Consider the following 9,348-nt stretch of genomic DNA (forward strand, 5'->3'; position numbering starts at 1 on the left):
TAAAGCACACAATATCCATTGGTTAAAACGCCTTTGTCTAATCATTTACTTCTCCAGACTTTAAAACCACCCTCATATGTTCAAAAGGCATGGTGGATTTTGACCAGCAAAAACAATCCGCACCTTACGTTCAAAAGACAGCTTAGCCTAAAGGATTATTCATTGTTAAATCTTTACCCTACATAATATATGGTGATCCTTAATATACTTGATACGGAAATGTGACACTACATTACACAAGATCCCCACTCCCGCAAAACAAACTATTAAATTTAATGAAAACCAAAAGAACACACAAGGAGGACATATCATAATTTTATTGGTTAAACCAAAAACGGAGAACTGTACAACTGTTGATGGGTCCGCGCAATGACTTTCTTTCGTTTAATTTACCACAACCAGACTATGAAAAAACATGACGCCTTTCTTCGAAACACTGCAATTCTGCTGCTTTAATCGCGAAGCAAAGTGCTGGCTATTCTCTGAACATGACCGGACAGTAACGGGTTGCTATGATGTCAATGCAGATATAGATGTGGAAAACTGAGTGAAAGTTGAGAGCAGGGATGGGCAGTATTTCAAATACTTTCTGTATTTGGCATTTGTATTTAATTACAAATTGGGCAATGTATTTGACGTGTGTATTTAAATACGAAAGCATGGGTATTTCAAATACAATTGTATTGAAATACAATTTTGTGGGCGAAAATACATCTTGCTTTTATGGATCTGGTTGTAAGATATAGTCTCCATCCTTTATTCGGCCATGGGGCTTTTTTTCCTTTTCTCCTGCGGCCTTATTTTAAAGGCACCGTCCAGAGCAGGAAGAAAACTATGTTCTGCACCGAATGGAGTGTCTTTCAATCAAGCAGAAGCTTTGAGTGACTTTGTGATTACGGTGCTAGTTCAGGGCAAGAATAGTGACGAAACCGACGTTCACAGGCAGACTGGCTAAATAAGTGCCTGTGACAACTTGTGATGCTTTCCAGCCGGATTTCCATCCATATTTTTGCCTGGAACATTCTAAATGCGCGGGTCGTCCAGATTTTCGTACTGGTACGAGTTTCAACAATAAAAAATTCTCTAGCTAGTGCTGCACGTCTTGGTCGTCTCGGTTCTTTGTTGGTCTATACCAAAATGTAATTAACAAAAAAAGCTGCTTGAAGCTCTGTACTTTTTTTACCTATTACGTCCAAGCTGATTACATTTTTTTAGTGATTATATTTCTATTACGTTACTAGAGCCTGGCACACTAACTCCCAAGTGTGCAATGCAAAATTAAAATGAGATACCCAGAAACCCGTTGCAGGTGCCCAGAAGTCGCTGAGGCAAATCTTGAGGAATGTATTTGGAAAAGTATTTGGAAGAGACCAAATACAAGGCGGTAAGTTGGGCTAGTTGGTTTAACATCGTCAAACGTAAAAACAGCGCTTTGTCCGTGCACTCCTTTCACTTGTCCTTTGTTCAATTTTTTGCGCTGTTTTCACGTTTGAGACCAAATACATTTGGTTGTATTTGTATCTTGTACTTAAATGTTTTTTGGAAATGTAATCAGATTTGTAATTAAATACATTTTTGACGTAGTATTTTGTATTTGTATTCCGATACATATTTGCATGTATTTTGCCCATCCCTGGTTGAGAGGCACTACTCTTCGATTTAGTTATGTTTAGAGAAAGAAAACTAGTGTCCGGAAGCACTACAACACCCAAGGAACACATTCCTAAATTATTCTGCAAAAGTTTGAAAAGCATTGCATGGCCACTTTAGCAGCTCATTCTGTCCTGAAGGATCCTGCTTAGGAGAGTTACGACCATTCATGCCTATCAAAGTTGAGCAAAAATTACACTCACACTGAGGTCTAAATACATACATGGATGAAAAGGTTGACGAAGCTCGTGCAACCTTTCTGTAACTCACTTCTGAGCGAGTTTCAGGTGATTCACACCTCCAAAGTCGGTCACATTGTAGACCTTTGACACGACATACACCTTTTGGCCCCCATCCACATCGGTGACAGACAGAATCCTCACTGCCCTCACGTACTGACCCCCTAGCCTCAAAGCAGTCGAGTCTCGTTTTGATGGGAGTCTGTACCGAGTGCTGTGCACAGTGTGACCATCTATGTGCACTCTGTCATACTCTACAGCTACTTTCACACTCTCCGAGGTCAGCTCACTAAAGTGTGCACAGACATGCTCAGGCACCTGCCTCGGCTTACCTAGAAGCTGAAGGCCATGTTGGTTTCGGCGCTTTTTTGCGGTGAGGTACTCTTGGACCTCGTCGGAGGCCCTATTTCTTATTGCAAAAAAACTGTTGCGAAGTAGGGTCCGCGACAGAATCTGAAATAGTACCCCATTTGATGATGACACAAGCTTGAGCAGATGGCCCATGTTTGATTCATAAGCAAAGCAGGACAGGGCCCATAACGGGCCATGGAGGAGAACTGCTTTGGGAAGGTGTAGGAGGGTATGCACATTCGACGTCATTTGTGCCTCACCATAGAGGCACTCCGTCATCACAACAAACTCTGTTAGTTTTGATGTGCTCATGTCGACATCCTCAACCGTTACATGCGTTTTGCACAGTAAATACAATGCTGAAGCAAAGAGTTTGAAATGCTTGTAAAACTCTTTTGGCAGCACACCCTTTAAGCATGGCAGGCAGTAATAAAAAATCCAGCACTGCCACTCAGCGGCCTTCCAGTACTTCCTGAGCTTCAGGGCTCGCGGTGGACGCTTGTTCGGTTTCCGAATGACCGTGACAATAAGCTGCACATCGTGCCAATAGGTCGCGTAAAATACCTACACCCGGCCGACGAGGAGGACTTTGACGCAAAGGCCGTGTACTCCGTGTTTTGGAACGACCCCGGTAGCGCAGCCAACACCGGGTACTACCCGGCACAGATTTTGATGATGGCAGGTAGGAGCTTTTTGCGTGATGCATTTTTCTGTTTTGTTGCTTAACTTTGCAAAGTAAAGATACAAGCCAGCCCTGTCTTATTTCGCAGAAACGGAAGAAGGCCTCCGGGAGAAGCAGAAGGTGGCAAGAGTCCGCAAAATACCAATTCCTGCTTCCGAGTTCGAAGAAGACGAGGACGGAACGATGTCTCAGACAACCGCGTCGCGGAAAGGGAAGAATGTATGTATTTAAATAGGATCTAAATGTGGTAGTAATCAGCGTCCATATATGAGTAATTACTCTCCACTTTCCAGAAACAGAAAGAGCAGCAGCAAGCTGCAAAGGCGAAAGCCTTCGTAGGCATTCTGAAGGCCCAATTGCAGACCTTCAGAAAAAAAAACGAGACGGCGGTCGACGCTGTCAGGGTGTGTGCACTTCGTTGTGAAATTCACCGCCATCCCACTCGATGTTTCTGGTTTATTCAGGCATGATTTCTTTGCAGGGAACCAAGAAACCGCGTCTAGAGTCCAGCTCTGACAGCGGTAGTGATGAAGGGGTCGTCGCCGAATCGCAACTGGTGTTGGCCAAACAAAATGCCCGGCACTGGCGCCAGCACTACCAGGACAAGCGCAAAGGTAATGAAAAAATGCACGATATAATCATGGCACAACAAGCATGCATTGATCAGAAGCTTCGCTCAGGTAAGCTTAATTTTAGTTTACTCTCATGTGGTAAGAATTAGCAACATCTTTGGGCAGTCTCTTTAACGAAGTGACACAAGGTGATAATCTGCAAAGCTGTGCTTTTTGGTATCTGTATTGTATGTAGTTACACAGTACAGCCACAGCTGCTATGAATCTGCTTAGAGAGCACGACAAATTTGCGTCCGAGTGGGCTTTTTCTCTTTCTAATGGTCCTGTGCTGTGATATATGCTTACTGCGCAGCATAGCTGCTGCTGGTAGCTTTTTTGCAGCCATTTTGACATCACTTTCAGCTTGTAAACTGATAAATAGTTTAAATATGTATATCGTTGGTGATGCTGCTGTAATGGTGCTCAAGCAATTTGACGGCATTGTGCAATCACGCTATGAAAAAGATAAAAGATGTGAATGTGATGATGCTGTCGAAGCGAACCTGTATCCAAATATGGGAAAGTGCAGTGCAACCTGAACCTAGGACAAATTTGTTGACAATGCAAGTTTCACTTGTATAAAGTGTCTCAATGGGCAGCTAGGAACTTAATGCAAGCATCGGACAATTTCACTGCTGGAAAACAATGAATTGTCGTCTCTGGTCAGGGGAGAGACTCTCATTCCAGCTTTCATCAAGTTAAAAGACTTGCAATCTACATCATTCAAAGCTGACTTCATGTCAGCTTCTAAACGAATAATTATCAATCATTGGCATGGCGAGAAGCAAGTCTCATGGCAACCAGACTACGAATTCGGCAATCCAACAGTCACAGCCAGGGTATTGAGCAACGGCGCTTTCCATAAACATGTTATAAACATTGGGCCCGTTCACAACCATGGCAAATGGTGGTTTCCTTAACCACTTGCGTGGTCGCCACCAGTGGCTGACATCCTGTGATGTAGGTGCAAAGTAATTATACCATGTTTTAGTGCATGACCTGATTGAGGCTCAAGTGAAGACAGCCCAGCAAAGTCCACAAAGCAAAACCCAGCCACCAAGCAAAGGCCAGGTAGCCAACAAGGTCCAGGCATTGAGCAATCTCCAACCCATCTTCGGTAAATTGGTCCATTGAATAACTTTCAATGTGTGTGTGCATTTGTTAGCAACTGTAATGTATACAGTAGCCTTGTGTTTTGGTTTTAAAATAAGAGCAAGAAAAATATGGTTGTCAAGGAGGTGAATGGCTAAAGTGAGTGACAATGTTTTTAAAATATGCTAGAAACACCGAAGGCAATGAGGTAGCTCCATGGGGTGATGATGCCTTGGCTGCATATGGAGTGCCTTCACGGCAGCATCTATCAGTGTAATATGCTGGGCGAATCTCTCACTCTCTGAAATTACCATCTTGAGTGTCCGATGCAAGTTTATCCAAGAAATTCTTACTCCAGCGTGAGGGTCACTTCAAAGAACTCATGTTCAAAGTCAATTTAAATACATATGTTAATGATAGGTGACCACGCTACGACAGTTGTCTAGAGAATATTAGTATGATTTTACAGCTCTAATGTTCATTGCATCTCATATCTTGCAGCTGCGGACCATAGGGAGTGTGCATCTCCAGTTGCCTCATGTGCTTCGAGTGAACTGCCATCACCTGGTAAAACATTTTTGTGTGATGTCAATAGAAATTAATTTATCTATTTGTAAAAGTACAACCACAATAGTAGTGGAATGCACATTGCAAAAGCCATTGAGAAGCAAGATTTTCTTGCAGCCCAGAGAATAGGTTGCAGGCCTATTTTTAGCGGCACAAGTCAAGGAGACGAACCAGAGGCTGCATATGTGGCAGGAGTGTCCGCCCTGCTGTTTCTTTATGCTCGGACATATGTCGTGGGAGCTTTGAAACGTGCATCAGGTGAACAATTTTCTGTCGACAGCGAAAACTGCTAGACGACATCTGGCATTGACAGGTTAAAACTAACATAGGAAGTATTTACTGCTTCTTATTTTATCATAAGAGCCATGTGGTGTAGAAAGGCCTAATTAAATATACTGGGAATCACTAGTCTCCGTAATTTTTCTTGAGCACGTCAAATGTACTGTATTCTTATCACATCTAATCTTTAGAAAGGCAAGTGCCAACTGCACCCTGAAATATTTTGTCAAGCATAGCAATCAGCTCAGCTGATATTGTTCAGAAGCTGCGACTGACGTTTTGACCATTGCTGTGACCAGGATAATAAGTATTTCTGAATGCTATTTGCCTCTCATTTATGCAGCAATGGTCAGTTTTATGCTGAGTGGTGAATATCGTGACTGAGAGCATTCCTTTAAAAAATAAAAGAATTATGTCAACTTTTCTTTTACACGTCATTACTCGAGAAGGGTGCCATGGGGCTGGGTTAGCCGTGCCGTAAAACGTTGGCCAGTGTGGTCTTCCTGCATCAGTGCGTTGCTGCCAAGCGGCAAGGTGCCACATGTGTCTTCCCTCTAGAGTGGTAGCTTAGAAGAAACTGATGAAATAATTATTGAATGTGTTGTGTATTCCAGATATTGCACATAGATCACCATTAGTGGCTACTCGGAGCGTGTGGGCTGCTAACGACCGGGCACCAGCAATGAATGTTGACGAAACCTGCTCTCCGCAAGTGCACTTCGTGCGACCTACACCTACTCATGGTAAGCGCAGGTTGTGATGGAGAGTTTAGCACACTGCATAAAAATGGCAGCTGTTTTATATTCTCACATGCTACTTTCACAGGGGGGGCACCTCGTAATTCATGAAAGTGAACAAACTCTATCATTATGAAACCCAAGACCAGGAAAAATAAGAAACAAACAGCCTCAAACACCATTCCTAAATCGAGCAGTGTTGTGGTCATCTAGAATAAATAAAGCTTATCTCATCTTGTACATTTGGCTTTTTAGTGATGTGTTCACATGCTAGAAAGATTTTTGCATTGCAACTTCTTAAAATTACCATATTTTTTCAATCCTAATGCATGTTTCTCATATAAAAATTTACCTAAAAACGTGTTGTAATGCAGCGAGTGAAAAAAATAATTCCAAGCAAACCTTTTATAAGTTCCTTGGATAGAGTCTTTATTGTATAGAGCAAGGCTAAATTGTTTTCTTCCACGTTAGGGTGCAGTCCTGGAGCAGCTCCATTTAGCGACTGTGGCAATGGCAGGGTAAGCTTTACATTGGTGTGCTTGTCAGACGGTGCCTGAATGTTATTTCCCTTGCAGTTTCACTTGAAAAGAGGTGCCACTATTAGTGTGGAGCAAGCAAACAAAATATTTAATCCTAAGGCTGTCAAGCCTAAAGTGGCAGCAAAGTAGACTGCACAGGCCCTATGGGGCTCAGAAGGACTCGCAGAGCGAAGCTTCAGTGGGAAGGTGGCCCCCAAAGACCGAAAAGACCCTAATGCCGAGGCACGAAAGGAGCTCACCCCAGAGAAAGTCCGCCTCGTCATTGGTAGGTAAAATTTTAAACATGTCTCCTTCCATTTTAAAATTTAATGTGACCCTACTACTTTCCAGAAACGGTCAGCCATTGGGGGTTGTTGAAGAAGATCGATGTCTCTGAAACCCTAGCCAACCTGTCCACCGTACTGTCCGAGAAGATACAGGACGTTAGGAAGCAATTTAAGCGCCGTGCTCTGGCCATGGAGTTTTAACTATAGATGGAGAACTAACGGAATAAAAAAAATTCACGTTAAAGGGGTTATGCCACGAAAATTCATGAGGCAGATTATTCTCAATATGAAGTCCCCATGTGTCATATAGCATACACACCAAGTTTCGTGAATTTCAGAGCGCTAGTTATTGTAAAAACCAATTTTTTAATGTCGGCCTTTTTCATCTGGTGATAAGGCAACACTGGAAAATTTTGACGCCATGTTGCCATATCATGGCGCTCACGCTTGCCCACTCATTGCGCTCACTCTATCTGCTCTTACGCTCTGCCCGCAATCGCCCTCAGCGTTAATCGGTATTGTCCGGAGGGTTGAAGTTGTCAGAAACACAAGATGTAAAACAGACCGACGATCTGAACGAAACCGGAGGGTCCATACGCTAAATCAGGAGGGAAACAAGTTGGATGAAAGCTGAAGTAGGAGAACTGCCAGAGCCACGTTTGCCACTCAGTCACGTGCGCTGGCACGCAGGTTACGTCACCAGCCCTTCAAACGTGGGAATGCCTCTGGAAAGGCGTGTCCGCGCACCCCAAGATGAAATAATATTTTTCGCGAAAACTAGCGCGTTGTTCACGAAACAAATTTCACATCTGGTGATATTTACTCTGTTCTTCGGCAATTTTTATCTTCAAATTTTATTTTTAGCGTGTCATAACCTGTTTAACGGTGATTTTCCTAAAATTTCTAGAGTTATAAATTTTTTAATCCCTGTTCTGTGCGAAATACTAATAACAATTCACTAAAGGAATACTCACGTTGAAATGACTGAAACATTCATTTTATTTTTTTTTTTGTTAAGATAATCAGCGGGTAAAATGGGCTATGGATATGTAGCCATGAATTGTTCATCCCCAGAATCATTTTCACTGTTAATAAGAATGTGCTAGGTCGATGTCTGTATGGTTTTGCCTATCTGATTTTTGTGCTGTACCACATTGTCTGTTTTTTATGGCACTTTCGTTTTATTTTGTTTTGTTCTTGCCTATACATCGTCAAAAGTGCATGTTTATGTGGATCTAGGAGTGAGGTTTGTATACATAAGATGAATTTTGTTATAAATGTTCAGCGTAATTTTCTTTTGTTACATTCTATTTTGGGTTTCTATACCTACCCCTACCAATGCTCCGAAGGAGCAAGTATTACAAACACCTGTATGTACTGCTTGTTATAATAAATAAATTTCTTTAATAACCTCGCTCTCTGAAGGCGACTGACCACTGACAAGCACACAAAATGGAGTAATAGCTAGTATGCATAACGTTAAGAAGCGAGAGTACGCAAGGCGAGCTGATTAAACATTCTGACAAACATTCCTTTTATCGTTGCCTCATTTCAGGGTTGATTTCAAGAGTGCATAGCCTGCTCTAATTTTCTAATTCCACTTGCAAGTGTGATTGTTCCCAAATGGGACCATTTGCAAGTGGTTTCCAACTGGAACCATTTGCAAGTGGTTTTTAACTGGAACCATTAGCAAGTGGTTTCCAAATGGAACCATTTGCAAGTGGCTTCCAACTGGAACCATTGGCAAGTGGCTTCCAACTGGAACCACTTGTGAGTGGTACCACTTGCAAGTGGTTCCAGTTCCATAACACACTTTGAAGTGGTTCCACTTTGGATTTTCACCTGGCGACTAAAACAGACAGGGACACATTAGGGGGGAGACTCCGGGGCCTCCCCCACAAAGAGAACGGAAAGAAACAAGTACCAAGAGAACAAGGTCACGGCGGGGGGCATCCACCTGACACCTGGGTGTCCCCGGTTGGGCTACCTCGGCCCTCCCCGGAAGCCAGGAGCCGCCCACTCATCCTTGGAGGGTTCCTCTGGGGGTGGGTTGCGAGTACCTTTAAGCAGGATAGAAAAAAAAGAAAGAAATGTGGAAAAGAAGACAGGGACCCATTAGGGGGGAGACTCCGGGGCCTTCCCCAAACAAAATAGAACGAAACGGAATGACAACAAAGAGAGATAGGAGGAGGTCACGGCGGGGGACACCCACTTAACACCTGGGGGTCCCTGGTGGGTCCCAGTTCTCACCCCGGGAGACAGGGGCCGCCCACCCGCTCCTGAAGTTTCCCTCTGGGGGCGGGTCGCGAGAACCTCAGAGCAGGCTAGAAAGAAG

The 9,348-nt window shown here is 43.3% G+C and overlaps 1 pseudogene; it reads left to right on the forward strand.

Annotated features, from left to right (window-relative positions):
- Positions 1–2,656: 2,656 nt before the first annotated feature.
- Positions 2,657–8,542, forward strand: LOC120845430 (annotated as a pseudogene).
- The last annotated feature ends 806 nt before the right edge of the window (positions 8,543–9,348 follow it).

The sequence above is a fragment of the Ixodes scapularis genome, unplaced genomic scaffold (genome assembly GCF_016920785.2).
Source record: "Ixodes scapularis isolate PalLabHiFi unplaced genomic scaffold, ASM1692078v2 ptg001158l_1___fragment_5__unscaffolded, whole genome shotgun sequence".
Classification (NCBI taxonomy): Eukaryota; Metazoa; Arthropoda; class Arachnida; order Ixodida; family Ixodidae; genus Ixodes; species Ixodes scapularis.